At 46.8% G+C, this 11,374-nt stretch overlaps 1 long non-coding RNA gene across 1 annotated transcript; it reads left to right on the top strand.

The window, feature by feature from the left end:
- Positions 1–292: 292 nt before the first annotated feature.
- Positions 293–5,539, top strand: LOC116071059. The gene is made up of 4 exons (XR_004110692.1): positions 293–450; positions 1,329–1,447; positions 4,168–4,228; positions 5,494–5,539. It is a non-coding gene; the product is annotated as an uncharacterized LOC116071059 (long non-coding RNA).
- Positions 5,540–11,374: the final 5,835 nt, after the last annotated feature.

An 11,374-nucleotide genomic window follows, 5' to 3' on the forward strand; every position in this document is an offset into this window, starting at 1 on the left:
TTATGAAGTAGTAGCAAAATAATGTTATGGTTGGGGGTCAGGACAACGTGAGGAACTGTGTTAAAGGGTCTCAGCGTCAGGAAGGCTGAGAACCACTGCTCTAGAGCCTTCCTGGGGAATGGACTAATTTTGGATTTTATAGCTGGATCATAAGACTGAGACTAAAAACTGAATTTGGGCCAAAAGAAGAAAGTTCATCCTATACCTACTGTGCTGTGCTATGGGAAGTAGTCTGTGAAGGAGCCACAGAAGGTTCTAGAACAAGATGAGACTTTCTCTCCTGCACTGATGCCATGTAACATTCATGCTTTACTTGCTCCAGGCTCTGTCTGAAAGTGATGCTATTATACCAGGGTTGCAGATGAGCAACCAAGGCCCAGGAGGTGAGCGAGTCTACTCCAAGGCAGAGTGTATCCATCACACCAAGACATCAGCTCCTGACCAGGGAAAGTAAGATGCTGGACTCCTTTTCACCAGGGAAGGAATCAGGAACCCAGTGATGTGGACTGGAGATACTGGAGTAGAACCCTTGCCTAGAATACCCACTGAGAGCCTAGGGGAGTGGCTCAGTGATAGAGCACCTGCCTAGAATCCCTCAGGGAGGGGCTGGGGGTGTGGCTCAGAGGTAGAGCCCCTGCCTAGAATCCCCCAGTGAGGGTCTATTGGCTTCGGGCAATGATAGTGTGTTTGCTTATTATCCACGAGGTTCAATTCCCAGGAAAGCATGTGCGCATGCGCGCGCGTGTGTGCGTGCGTGCATGTGTGTGTGTGTGTGTGTGTGTGTGTGTGTGTGTGTGTGCACACACACACACTCACAAGAGCAGAAAAATGATTGGTATTGTCCCACCCAATGAAAGCTCTCCTGCTCTCTCAGCCTCATTCCCAGCTTCAGTGAGGTGATCCCCCACCCTCCCTCTTCTGTTTAGCCCCTCAACCAAATCTTGGGTCACAGCTGATCTGAATGGGTAATTTTGAGCCCAAATGTGGCGTATGAGGCTACTGGGTTCTTACAGCTTTCTTCAAGGGTCAGTTTTTTGCAATATCCATCAAGACATGGTGGTGACTAACTCCAGGCACAAAGGAGTCCCAGTGGAGACTGACATGCCTGCTCTCCTCCAATGAAATGGGACCAGGTCTGAGCCATGATTCACAATCTCTGTCCTCATGAGGTCATTGGTGACCTCCCCCGCAGGGCTGGTGAAGGGAAAAACTAGCCCTCCTCCCTCCTGGCAGGCAGAAAGGTGGGGCCTGATATCTGTACCCTCATCTAACTACCCCCAGAGGTTATTGCTCTGGATTTTCTCTGACACCCAGAGATTTCTCTCCAGGGCTGTGCACAGGCCGAGCCCAACTCACCCTAAGGAGCCAGAGCCTGGAGACAGCTTGATTGCTAAACCCGGACAGTTCCCCCATATCCCGCCACGACGTGCCCAAGCTTTGAGACAGTGTGAGTTTATGATGCGTCCCATTATGGCTCTTGCACAAACACAGAATGTTGAAATACCCAACGGATGAGGACACTGTTGAAATAACCTGTCGTCTCAGCACTTTCCCTGTCATTAGCCAGTCGTTCCAACCCTCAGAGCCTTTACGGCAGGGAGGGGGGCTGCGCCAGGCACCGAGAGGATGGCGCTGGGGAATTGTAGGGCACAGCAACCTAGCTAGTCTAGAGTGAGAGGATGCTGCCATCAGCCATGGTGGTTCAGCTGTAGATCGCAGTAAATCCAGAGGCTGGGGCAGAGGATGAAAAGTTTCAGGCCAGCCTGGGCAACTCAGTAAAAACCTGTCTCAGATTAAGAAGTATCATGGAGTGGCAGGCATGTGACAAAGTGTTTACCTGGTTCCTGTCAGTTAGGTCCTGGGGGCCAAGCTCAGTGGTAGAGTGATGCGCATGATCTCCAGGGGAGGGGCTGTGGCTGTGGCGGTGGCTGTGGCTCAGTGATAGAATACTGGCAAAGAATCTCTCAGAGCCTGCGGGCTGCAGGCATGGCTCAGCAGTAGAGTACCCACAAGGCCTTGGATATAATACTTAGTACCTCCAAGTGGGCTCAGTCCCTAGCACTTGGACAGTGAGCCCAAGGCCCTGGGCATGCTGGGTAAATATTAGAACCTTGAGCCAAGGCCCTCATCTCCTGTTTACTTTTTTGGAGATGGAAATGTTTGAAGTTGCTCAGGCTGGTTTTGAATTCTAATCCTTCTGCCTCAGCCTCCCAATTGTAGGGAATTACAGAAATGTACCGTATTACACAGCTATGTCCAGTATCTCTTCCTTGCCCACACTACATATTGGCTTATTGAAAATTGAGGCCGGGCGGTGGTGGCGCACACCTTGGGAGGCAGAGGCAGGCGAATTTCTGAGTTTGAGGCCAGCCTGGTCTACAGAGTGAGTTCCAGAACAGCCAGGGCTACACAGAGAAACCCTGTCTCAAAAATCAAAAAAAAAAAAAAAAAAAAAATGAGAAAAGAGCAATTTCTTCCTCCTCCCCCACCCCAGCTTTCAAAGTTAGTGATGCTGCAATGATCAAATGTAGGAAGGTAATGCTGGAAGAATGTCAGAAAGCTGAGAGTCGGTGGGCTTGGCTGTGCATTTCCACTGTTGTCCTCTTTGGGTCTAAGAAAGGCGGCTTTGCATTTTCTCTATCTTGGTATGTTTTTGTGTACTTGTTGGTCTAAATTTTATTTTATTCATTTGATTTTAAGACTTATTTATTTATTTATTTATTGTGTGTGTTTGTGTATGTGTGTATGTATGTGTGTATGTGTGTGTATGTGTGTATGTATGTGTGTATGTGTGTGTATGTGTGTATGTATGTGTATGTATGTGTGTATGTGTGTGTATGTGTGTATGTATGTGTATGTATGTGTGTATGTGTGTATGTATGTGTGTGTGAGTGTGTATGTGTGTGTATGTGTGTATGTATGTGTATGTATGTGTGTATGTGTGTATGTGTGTATGTATGTGTGTGTGAGTGTGTATGTGTGTGTATGTGTGTATGTATGTGTGTATGTGTGTGTATGTGTGTATGTATGTGTATGTATGTGTATATGTGTGTATGTGTGTGTATGTGTGCATGTGTGTGTGTGTATGTGTGTGTGTGTGTATGTGTGTGTATGTGTGTGTGTGTATGTGTGTGTGTTTGTGTATGTGTGTATGTGTGTATGTATGTGTGTGTGAGTGTGTATGTGTGTGTATGTGTGTATGTATGTGTGTATGTGTGTATGTGTGTATGTATGTGTGTATGTGTGTGTATGTGTGTATGTATGTGTATGTGTGTGTATATGTGTGTATGTGTGTGTATGTGTGCATGTGTATGTGTGTATGTGTGTGTGTTTGTGTATGTGTGTGTGTGTATGTGTGTGCATGTGTGTGTGTGTGTATGTGTGTGTGTTTGTGTATGTGTGTGTATGTGTGTGTGTGTGTTTGTGTGTTGGGAGCAGAAGGAAGTATGTCCACAGGAATCAGATTCCTCTGGAGTTGGAATTTCAGCCTGGATGCTGGGAACTGGACTCAGGTCCTCTACAAGATCAGTATGCAGGCATTCTTCAACACCGAGCTTTCTCTCAAGCCTAAGATTTATTTTTAACTGTGTGTATGTGTGTGTTTATGGGGGAGGTACTGGGGGGTGGGGTATATGCACATGAGTGCAGGTACCCCAAGAAGCTAGAAGAGAGCATCTGATTCCCTGGAGTTGGAATTATATAGGTGGCTCTGAACTACCTGGTGTGGGTACTGGGAATGAAACTCAGGTCCTCTGTAAGAGGGTAGCACTTTGTTAACCACTGAACCATAAGTCCAGCCCAATTTTATTTATTTATTTATTTATTTATTTATTTATTTATTTATTTTGGTTTTTCGAGACAGGGTTTCTCTGTCCTGGCTGTTTCTCTGCCCTGGCTGTCCTGGAACTCACTCTGTAGACCAGGCTAGCCTCGAACTCAGAAATCCACCTACCTCTGCCTCCCAAGTGCTGGGATTAAAGGCGTGTGCCATCACCGCCCAGCATAATTGGCATTTTAACATGGAAGAGATGTCTTTCTCTCGCCGTTTGTTTTTGTGCCCAATTACTCAATTAAAAATAATTTTAAATTTTTTATTTATTTTACATATATGAGTGTTTAGTCTGTGTGTATGTCTGTTTGCTACATATGTGCCTGATACCCAAGAAGGCTAGAAGAAGGTGTCAGATCCCTTGGAACTGGAGTTGCAGGCCATGGAGCGAGCTGACATGTGAGTACTGGGTACCAAACTTGGATCCTCTGGAAAAGCAGCCAGTGCTCTTAACTGCCGAAACATCTCTCCAGCTCCACTTAGGTTTTTTTTTTTTAAATTATTTATTGATTATATGTAAGTACACTGTAACTGTTTTCAGACACATCAGAAAAGGGTATCAGATCTCATTACTGATAGTTGTGAGCCACCATGTGGTTGCTGGGATTTGAACTCAGGACCTCTGAAAGATCAGTCAGCGCTCTTAACTGCTGAGCCATCTCTCCAGCCTTCCACTTAGTTTTTAAAAGATGTATTTGTTTTTATAATTTTAATGTGTATATGGGTATGTCTGTGTGTATGAGAATATGTGCTCATACGTTGTTCGTGGAGGTCAGAGGCGTTGGATCTCCTAGAGTGGGAGTTGCAGGTGATTATGGGCTTCCAGATGTGAGTTCTGGGAACTGGACTCAGGCTTCTACAAAAGCATAGTGTGTGTCCTTAGCTGCTGAGCCCTTCCCAGCCCCTTCAGTTACTTGGTTTTGACTATATGTATAGCCCCCCCTTTTAGTCTCTAGTAAATGTTTTATTTTATTTTCAGTGCTGGAGATAGAACCCAGAGCCTTGTGCATACTAGGCAGGTGCTCTACCACTGTGCCACGCCCCTAGTCCCACTACACCTCTGAATTAAGCTGAAATTGCACAGCCTGTTGCCAAGCCCCTCTAGGAACTGGCTCTGGCTCATCCATCTCCGTGCTCCTGTTTGCTTCCCCTCTTCTCTTTTATCCCTAGCCGTTCTCTGAACACCTCCTTCTCTGGAGACATCATTACTCCTTCCCTAGCTTACTCCTCCCTCCCCCGGCTCCCACACACAGGAAGTCACATTCTAAGCATCATTTCTTGTACCCTAAGGGCCTCTCTGACACACGTTGGGGATAGGGCACACCCCGAGGATTTTACTTGGAGTTGGTAACTTGTCACTCATCTCTTGTGACTTGTGACAGGTCTCTGTCCCCATCCCAGGGTTATGAATCCCTCCACAGCACGGAGCTGATCTCAGCATTTTCTCAAGCCTAGCACACAGTAGGTCACTATTTATAGAATGAAGGGTCATGTCACTGGTCCATGAGTTTCCCCTACCCTGTATGCCTACTGTGTGCAGAGCTGTGTGCAGGTAGGAACCGACTAGAAGAGGGAAGGAAGGCCAGTCTACAGTTGGGCTTACAAGGACTTACTTAGAGTATCATACCTCAGTCTTTACACTTTGGTTTCATTCCATTCTATAGCTAAGAACGGGGATTCTCAGAGACAGAAGGTGATTTTCCCAGAGCCACAAAGCAACTGTTTCCAGAACTAAATCATATAGACAACCCTGTGAAATGCCGGAGTTTGCGCACCAGGCAGTCCCCGCTTCAGCCTCTTCATATCCGGCTGAGAGGTGAGCTTCAAATGAACACCCAGGGCTTCCACCTGCCCCAGATCTTGGTGGCTTTGCAGGACTTTTCATGGACAACAACACTGCTCCCAGACGCAGCCTCTTTGGGTGTTTCTTTTCCAACTAAAAGAGCAATAAAAGACTCCATAATTGGAAGACAAAGGCGTCTGCCTGCCCAGCCCGCCCTAAGGAGCGGACTGCCGGTAACTTGGGTGTGATCTCACCCAGTGATTCAGACTACAAAATTACAACCTTCCATGTACAGGTGTGTGCAAGCCGCCGGGCGGGTGGAGAGCGAGCCAACTCGCATTTAATACAGGCAGTAAAAGCCAGGCCTGTAGTGGGAAGAGGCAATCACTTCCAGCCTTCCTCTCCTACCCAGCCTGCCCACCCCAGAGTGACATTGCTGGAATGCACAGCACTCTACAGCTTGCATGGTGCTCTCGAGGCAAGCTAGGCTGGGGGAAGGTGCGGAACTGCTTGCGTTCATATGGCAGCTGCATGCTATAGCTGGGTGAAAGGGTGGGTGGATGAAGAGCCTAGCCTGAGGTCAGCAGAACAGGCCACTGGCCAGGGGAGGAGCCCCAAGCAGTCTCTGACCGTCTTGTTGCTGTCAGGAAGCCTCCTTGACTGAGACAAGATATAGAATAGTCCTTTTTGTCTGTCCCTTTATATTCTTTTTAGTCATGGGTTCTTGTGTGTGTGTGTGTGTGTGTGTGTGTGTGTGTGTGTGCATGCGCGCATGTGATATGTACCCGTGAATAAATGCAGGTGTCACAGAGGCCGAGGATGCACAGCGCAGGAGCTGGAATTAGAGATGATTGTGAGCTGCTGGATGTGGGTGCTGTGAGTTAAACTCGGGATATTTTTGTGAGAGTTGTATAGTTCTTTCTTTCTTTCTTTCTTTCTTTCTTGTTTTTTTTTTGTTTGTTTTTTTGTTTTGTTTTGTTTTGTTTTTTTGAGACAGGGTTTCTCTGTATAGCTCTGGCTGTCCTGGAACTCACTCTGTAGACCAGGCTGGCCTCAAACTCAGAAATCCACCTGCCTCTGCCTCCCAAGTGCTGGGATTAAAGGTGTGCACCACCAACCACCCAGCAGTACAGTTCTTAACAGTTGAGATGCCTCTCTAGATCCCGGATGCACCCCTCTGACTCCATCTATCCCCATAGAAAAGCCAGAGCTGCCTCGACTTGGGGGAGGGCGAAGGGGGTGGCTTCTCAGCCACTGGTCATGATATCAACTAGGGGATGCTGGGCTTAGAGACAAGCTCTGGGAGCTCTAGTTGAGCCCTCCTTGATGGCCTCTGTCCCTCTGCTCCCCCCAACCCCATATCTAAGTGTCCTCTCTTTAGGCAGCATCCCCTCAAGTGAGATGCTTAGCATTGAACTTGAAAATATATAAAGGCCTGGCTGAGCTCCCGAGAGACTTAACATTAACACGAGGCTGTGACCATAAGTCTCCCTAATGTGTAGATGCCCATTAGCTTCCCGAGCACTGGTCCCGAGACTGTTGATTTTCTTCTTTCTTTTTCTTTTTTTTTCAGTGACCTACCTGGCATGAACCCTCACTGACTTCTGCCTCTAACTGAGGAATCAGTTCCTATGAATCTCAGATGGGGATTTAGAAATAAACAGATGACCAGATAAATACCAGATATGCATTTATGTGTATTGACATGGCAGGTCACTAATTTTCATATCATTATAGAAGCTTGAATATGTAATACACTCCTATGGTTGGACTCCACATCGCTATTAACACATAGACATTCACTGAAATCCCATTTCTGCCCGTCCACTGCTCCCTAGAGAAACAGTTAATTAGTTTCTTGTGTTTCCTTCCAGGATTTCGTTATGCAAATGAATACAGCAAGCTCTATTTGCATACATTGCTATTGTTCTGTTCCTTCTACCAAATACTGTGTTTGGGAAACCATTGAACACTGAGACCAGCAGAGGTTCCTCCTCCTCCCTCTCTTCCTCCTCCTCTCTCTCTTCCTCCTCCCTCTCCTCCTCCTCTCTTCCTTCTTCCTCCTCCCTCTCTTCCTCTTCCTCCCCCTCTCCCTCTTCCTCCTTATCCCCTCATCCCAGACAGCTGCATACTATTCCACAAAGCAGCTGGACCACACTCTCTCACGCACATTTCTAAGATGACTGGAATGTTCCCAGGTTTTGTTGTTGTCATGACTCGCAGCTTCGATGAATAAGCTTGTTCTGACATCGATTCTCACACGCTCAGGGGATGTCTTTGGAGCAGATTCCCACCAGTGGGATCACCAGATCATGGAGTGAAAACATCTGGAACTCTGATAAGAATTACCAAATCATTTTTTCTCCGGGACTGTTGTACTGTTTTGCATTTCACTGGTGACATGGCAGAGCATCTCCTTCCTCATGGCACAGCCTGTGTTGTCGTGGTTTTGGATTTATGCCTATCTGATAGGCAAGAAATGGTTTTTTTGAGATTGTTTTAGTTCATCTTTCATTCTCTTGGGGTTTTGCTTGTTTATTTGTTTGTTTGTTTGCTTGCTTGCTCTCTTAGGCCCTTGTGCCTGCGAGGCAGGAGCTGTACCACTGAGCCACACCCCAGCCCCTCACTAGGGGTTCTAGGCAGGTGCTCTACCACTGAGCCACGCCCTGCCCCTCATTTTCCTCTGAGTGAGCTTGAGTAGTCACATATTTAATTCCTGCCCACATTTCATTTCCTTGGAATGTCATGGCCATTTTTCTCCCCATTCACTTTCCTATTGGATTAGAGGTCTTTTTAAAAAATTATTATTATTATTATTGTTGTTGTTGTTGTTGTTGTTGTTGTTGTTGTTGTTGTTGTTAATGGTGTATGTGTCCTTGGAAGCCAGGAAAGGGTTTTACATCTCCTAAATCTGGAGTTACCAACAGTTTCGAGCTGCCTGATGTGGATGCTGGGAATGGAGCTCTGTTCCTCTGAAAGATCAGTAAGCATTCTTAATCTCTCCAACTATGTCTTAGGGTTTCGACTGCTTCAGTAAACATCATGACTAAAATCAACATGAGGAAGAAGGGGTTTATCTTACACATCCTAGTCACAGGCCATCACTGAGAGAACTCAAGGCAGGAATCTGGTGGCAGGAACTGAAACAGAGGCCATAGAAGGATGCTGCTTACTGGCTTGCTCCCTATGGTTCACTCAGCCTGCTTTCTTACCTACCCAGGGGTGGTAAGAACTCTAGTGAACTGGGCCTACCCATATCAATTATCAATCAAAAAAACACCCCAGAGACATATCCACAGGCCAACTTGGTAGGGGTCATCTTCTCAATTGAGGTACCTTCTTCCTAAATGACTCTCACATGTGTCAAAATGACATAAAACTAGCAGGTCTTTTCTTCTTGACCCCTAGAAACTTTTTTTTTTTTAAGATTTATTTATTTATTTTATGTGTATGAGTACACTGTAGCTGTACAGATGGCTGCTGAGAATTGAACTCAGGACCTCTGCTCACTCCGGTCCCGCTCACTCCAGCATAATACACAGTAGCTGTGTGGCTGGGATCTGAACTCAGGACCTTCAGAAGAGCAGTCAATGCTCTTTCTTACCCGCTGAGCCATCTGGCCAGCCCTAGAAACTATTTATCTGTGAGAGATATGAGAGTTTGCCGGTGGTAAGAGTTGTGAGGATCCTGTCCTCTGGCTCTGCTCATGGTGCTCTCTGTCACACAGATTTACTGTTGTTGTTGTCCTTATTATCTTAACTGCTCATCTCGTCTGCCTTTTAAGTTCTGACTCCTCACTGGACGTCTTTCCCGCACTGCTGTTGTAAAGGGACTCATTCATGTTCTCTTCTCATTCTTCTGTGGTTTTAATGTTTGCCTCTGAATCACCGATTTCAGTTGCAATTCGTCAGTCTTCTGGTGAGGAACAGGCACGGTGTCTCTGTTGGTGTTTTCTTCTGACACTAGATCTTTTACTCAGTAGCTCCTGTTTATCTCAAACTCAAGACAATCCTCCTGCCTTAGCTTCCTGAGTGGTAGGATTATATTAATTGTTTTCGAGACAGGTTTTCTCTGTGTGGCTCTGGTTGTCCTGGAACTCACTCTGTAGACCAGGCTAGCCTCAAACTCAGAGATCTGCCTGCTCTGCCTCCCCTGTGTATGTGTGTGTGTGTGCACGTGCATGCCCATGTGTGTGTAGACATAAGCATGGGTGTGTGTGTACCATGTAGAGATCAGAGAGAGGATTCTACAACCTTGTCGGAGGCAGTCTTCATTTTGTTTTCCAACTTGACACAATCTAGAGTCAGGGAACCTGGTTTGAGGAATTTCCTGTCAGAGTGGCTGTGGGCAAGCCTGTGGTACATTTTCTTGCTTGATAATTGCTGTGTGGTCCAGCTCACTGTGGGCAGGTGGTGCCACCTCTGGGTAGGCAGTCCTTAGTTGTTTAAGAAAGCAGGTTGAGTGGGCTACTAAGCAGCATTCCCCCACAGCTTCTGCTTCAGTTCCTGCCTACAGGGTCCTGCCCTGACTGCCCTCAAGGATGGAGTGTAAGTTGTACCCTGAAACAAACTCTTTCCTCTGCAACTTGCTTTCGGCCAGAGCATTTTACCACAGAAATAGAAACCTAACTAGGACAGGCAGAATCCCTTCTTCACTGATACATAGAGTGGGCTAGCCTGGCCCATGGCCTTCCAGAACTCTCCTGTCTCCACCTATTATCTTCTATAGGGAACAGGGATTCCAGATGCGAACTACCTTGTCTGCCTTTACATGTGTCCTGGGGATTCAAACACAGGCCTTCATACTAGCAGAGCCAGCATGCTCTCCATTGGCCGATCTCTCCAGTGCTTTCATTGTCGCTTTGTTTGACCTGAGATCTTGACGTGTAGTCCTGACTAGCCTCAAATGTAAAACCTTCCTACTTCAACCTCCCGAGAGCTGGAACTTTCAGATATGCATAACCATGTCGAGAGGTTTTGAAGTTGTCCCACACTCTCGCCAGGCTACCTCTCCCACAATGGCACCACCAAGGCAAGAGTCACTGGGTCACCAGGTTGGTTGCAACCCAAACACCACTAATGGGTAGTGAGTGAACTGTTCCCTCCTCTGGGAAGCCTTCCGGGACCTCTCCTTACCCTCTGGGCAAGGCTGATAACTTGTTCAGCAGGCATTCACTAGGGTTCCAGAGCTGCGTCATCCCTGGGTGACTGTCTTGGGCTTGGCTCTGCCTCCTCATGAATCAGTCAACACGCTTCTTACTCATTTATGGGGCAGTAATCTGGCTACAGCCGGGGGTGCCATGTGAAAAGTGTTTGGTTCTTGTAATGTGTCAATCAATCAATCTGTGGCTATGTTCTTGGTGTGCGTGTGTGCGATGTTTAGGTGTGTGCAGATGTGGGATGTGAGAGTGTGTGTGTGTGTGGTGTGCATTGTTTATGTGTGTGCAGGTATGGGATGCGAGTGTGTGTGTGTGCAGGTGTACATCCATGTGTGTCTGTCTGTGTACATGTGTGCATGCATGAGTGTGCATGAATGCGTGTGGTGTATAGGTGGAGGCCAGAGTTCAAGTCTGAGTGTTGTTTGTCAGGACAATGTCTACTTAGTTTTCAAGAGAGGGTCTCTCACTAGTCCAGCACTCACCTATTAGTCTGGGCTGGTGGGCCAACAAGCCCCAGTGATCTGCCTGTGTTCCTTCCTCAAGCATTAGCATTCCAAACAGGTACCACAACGCCCATCTTAAAATATATATTTATGTGGATTCT

Source organism: Mastomys coucha, unplaced genomic scaffold (genome assembly GCF_008632895.1).
Source record: "Mastomys coucha isolate ucsf_1 unplaced genomic scaffold, UCSF_Mcou_1 pScaffold22, whole genome shotgun sequence".
Lineage (NCBI taxonomy): Eukaryota > Metazoa > Chordata > Mammalia > Rodentia > Muridae > Mastomys > Mastomys coucha.